Below are 3,981 nucleotides of genomic sequence, written 5' to 3'. Positions count from 1 at the left end.
TCTTCTACAGATTTTGTTCTGTGGTGGGGAGCATCTGGCAGTTTCTAACTGTGGCTTTGAGTTATATGAGTCTTAGGCAATACTCAGGAAGGATGTTATAAAGATTATGTCTGGTCTATGTCCCTGGCACAGTTTCAAAAATACTCAGAATTTCCAGCAGTAGCAGTGTATTTGTTAACTCATTGTGGACTCCTAACAAATCTTGAGATCCTGTATAGGAAGGAAAAATAAGGGGCTGGGGAGATAGCTCAGTCGGTAGAGTGCTTGCCTTATAAGCACAAGGCCCTGGGTTCGATCCCCAGCACCCCCCCCCCCCCAAAAAAAAAAAAAAAGGAAGGAAAAATAAGCAAATGGCTCAGATTTAATAATTGCCTAGAAAAATTCACAGAAATCAGGAAAATTACATATAATTACAGTTTTATTATAAGGGGCATACACAGGGAAAGGTTTTGAAGAGAGTGCAAGCTTTCATACCTACTTTCCATGGAATTAGTGTGCCCAACCTTCCAAACATATTAATGCATTTATCACTCAGGAAGTGCCACTGAACATTGACATCTAGGTTGTGCATTGGGTTTCATTATGTAGAATGATTGATTAAATCATTGACTGATCTCAATCTCTAGACCCCTCCATAAGTTTTCCCAAAATATAACCCTTTAGTCAAGTGGTTGGTCTTCATAGTGACCAGCCCCCACATTGAAGCTACTTAGAAACCCATAACATTGTATAATATTATTTGAGTTTAGAGTATAATAAGTTATAAGTGTATATTGTAAACTCCAGAGTAATAATTAAAGTCAAAATGAAAGTGAACAAGCCTTTAGTGAAAACATGGGACAAAAATTATTTAATTTTAAATCATACAGGAAAAAGGGACAAAGGTAATAAAAAGCAGAATAGAAAACAAATAGGAAGATAGCAGATTTAAATGAAATCATATAAATAGTTGCATTAAATATCAATGATATAACTACTTCAATTAAAAAGCAGAGAGAACATGCCTTTAATCCCAGTGACTGCAGAGGCTGAGGTAGGAGGTTCACAAGTTCAAAGCTGGTCTCAGCAATTTAGTGAGACTCTAAGCAACTTAGCGAGAACCTAAATCTATTTCAAAATAAAAAAATAAAAAAGGGGCTGGGGATATGTCTCAGAGATAAAGATCCTCCTTTTGTACCTTTTATACCCCAAGTTCAATCCTGGGTACAAAAAGAAAAAACAATAAAAGTTCAGAGAGATTGTCAGAATAGTTTAAAAAAAAACAAGAGCCCACTATCTTCCTTACAAGAAATCCATTTTATATAGGTATGGATAAATTTCAAAGGAAAATTATGGATAATACATATGATGTATCCTTTAACCAAAAGAAATTATAGAAGCTATATTCATGTCAGAAATAATAGACTTCAGAATCACGTGGAATAAAGAGGGACATTTCAGGGTTGGGGACACAGTACAGTCAGTGGTAGAGCATTTGCTAAGGATATATGAGGCCTGGGGTAGAAAGACAGAGACATTTCATAATGATAAAAAGCACTAAAAGGATCAATTGAGCAAGAAAATGTAATGATTCTAAATGCATATGCAGCAACTAAAATAACTCCAAAATACTTGAAGGAAAAATTGAAAGAAGTACCTGACAAAAAAATGAGAAAAAATACATGAAAATTCACAATCTATCCCTCTGTCATTAATTGAGAGAATAAATGTGGAAAAACTTAGTAAGAACATAGGAAACTTCAATAACCGTATAAACTAATTGACCCAATAGACATATGTAAAAAACTATATTCAGCAACCACAGGGTGCACATCAAAGTGTGTAAGTTACATTCTCTAAGTAGATAATATGCTGGTCTTCCCAAAAGTCTCATAAATTTGACAAGATCAAAATTACACAGGTTATATTCTGTGACCTCAACAGTATTAAATTAGAAACATAATAAGATATCTAGAAAAAATACAAATTAATTAGAAATTAAACATGCGTTTCTAAATAATTTATGGAATTATTTATGGAATGAAGAATTAGTCACAAAAAAGTAAAAATATTTTAAATTAAATAAAAGTAAAACATCAATATTTATTGGATACAACTTTTAGAAACTAATGACTTTAAATGCTTATGTTAGGAAAGAAGAAAAGTTCACACAGTTCACACCTGACAAAACTAGCATAACAGAAATAAAAATTAAATCCAGGAAGACAGAAGGAAATAAACAATAAAATGAGAAAATAAAATAAGATTGTAATACAAAGCTGCTCCCCCCGCCCTTTCCGTTACACCACAACCTAGCTTGTCAGTCTGAAAGCTGCTCTCCCCGCCCTTTCCGGTGCAGCCGTTTTCTCTGCCTCCCAACTACTGTCAGTCTGTGAACATCCTAGCTAGCTATTGGTTCATCAGTCAGCTTGCAAGTATCCTTCTCCATTATTGGTCCCCTGTTAGCTCGGAGGGATTCTTAAAGATAGCTTCACCGCCATCTTTTCTCTCTTGCTTTTCTCTTCCCATGACTTGCTTTCTTTCTCCTCCTCACTTTCCACTCTCTCTAGCACGTGCCCTTTCTATTTCCTTTCCCTTTTCCTCACATTTTCTCTCTTACCCTGCAGGGAGACACTCTGTTTGCTTAATAAACTCCCTTATGTGATTTCCCATGTCTGGCATGGTTTTCGTGGGATCCCTTACAAAGATTATAACCAATGAAATAGAACAAAAACAGAAAAAAAAAAATAAAGAAAACCAAAAGTTGGTTCTTAGAAAAGATCAATAGAACTTATAAGTCTGTAAATAGATCAAGGTTTCTCAGTCTTTATAAAACTGACATTTGGGGCAAGGTGATTATTTGTTGGGAGGGAGCTGTTCTATTTGCATTAGAATCATCCCTGGCCTCTGTGCACTACATACAGTATCATCCTCATCAGCTGGTCAACATCTCCTGGTGGCTGGGGGTGGATGACCCTCAGTTGAGAACCACTGAGCCAGATGAATGAGAGAGAGAGAGAGAGAGAGAGAGAGAGAGAGAGAGAGAGAGAGAGAGGGAATATTACTAATACTCAAAATTAAAAAGGAAATGTCACTACAAACACCATAAACATTAAAAGGTATATTATTTTCTTTTTGCTGCCTTAATTATACAGATTTATTATCTTTAAAATATAAGTTCAATAAGACTCTCACTGGGTTAAAGTGCAGGTGTTTTGCAGGATTCCGTTAACTTCTGGAAACTGTAGGTGAAAATTTGTTTCCTTCTGTTTCCCAGGTTCTAGAAGTTTCTCACATTTGTTGGCTATCTTCCACTGTATTCAAAACCACTAAAGTTGCATTCTTTGACCACCCTTCAGTGGTCATATCTTCCTCTGATTCTCTCATCTGTCTTCCCCTTCCATTTTTAAGAAACTTTGTAATTACATTGGGTTCAACTAGATAATTCAGAATAATCTTCCTATTTTAAAGTGAGCATATTATCAGTTTTAATTTCATTTGTAACTTTAAGATCCCTTTGCTTTGTAACCTAACATATTTATTGTTTACTGGGATTAGGGCGTAGATATGTTGGAGGGATTTTATTATTTGGACTACTTAGAAAGATAATAAGGAATAACACAAATAGATGTGTAACAATGAATTTGGCAGTTTAAATAAAATGGACAAATTCTTTGACAAAAGTGATCAAATAACTTTAAAATAAGTAAAATACCTGAATAACTTTTTATGGAATATATATATTTAGTTGCCACCAAATTTTTTTTGCAAAGGAAACTCATGGACTAGATGCTTTGACAGATGAAATCCCCATTTAAGAGGTAAACTAGGTACAACTCTGCTTAACTTCTGAGTTCAGACAAGATTGTGTGCTTTTAGTGTGCTATGGCTGCAGAATTCACTGGTGAATTTTACCAAAGATGTAAGGAAGAACTGATTCCTATTCTATAAAAGATCTTTCTGTAGGAAGCCCAGCTCCTAGCTTTTTGTATGTTCTCATCC

General features: G+C 34.9%; 1 non-coding gene across 1 annotated transcript; it reads left to right on the top strand.

The window, feature by feature from the left end:
• The first annotated feature begins 237 nt into the window (after nt 1-237).
• Nucleotides 238-318, top strand: Trnai-uau (transfer RNA isoleucine (anticodon UAU)). Its single transcript has one exon. It is a non-coding gene; the product is annotated as a tRNA-Ile (tRNA).
• The last annotated feature ends 3,663 nt before the right edge of the window (nt 319-3,981 follow it).

This window comes from Sciurus carolinensis, chromosome 6 (assembly GCF_902686445.1).
Source record: "Sciurus carolinensis chromosome 6, mSciCar1.2, whole genome shotgun sequence".
In the NCBI taxonomy this organism is placed as follows: domain Eukaryota; kingdom Metazoa; phylum Chordata; class Mammalia; order Rodentia; family Sciuridae; genus Sciurus; species Sciurus carolinensis.
Note: the sequence above shows the minus strand (reverse complement) of the source record. Positions and strands in the feature narration are given on the sequence as shown.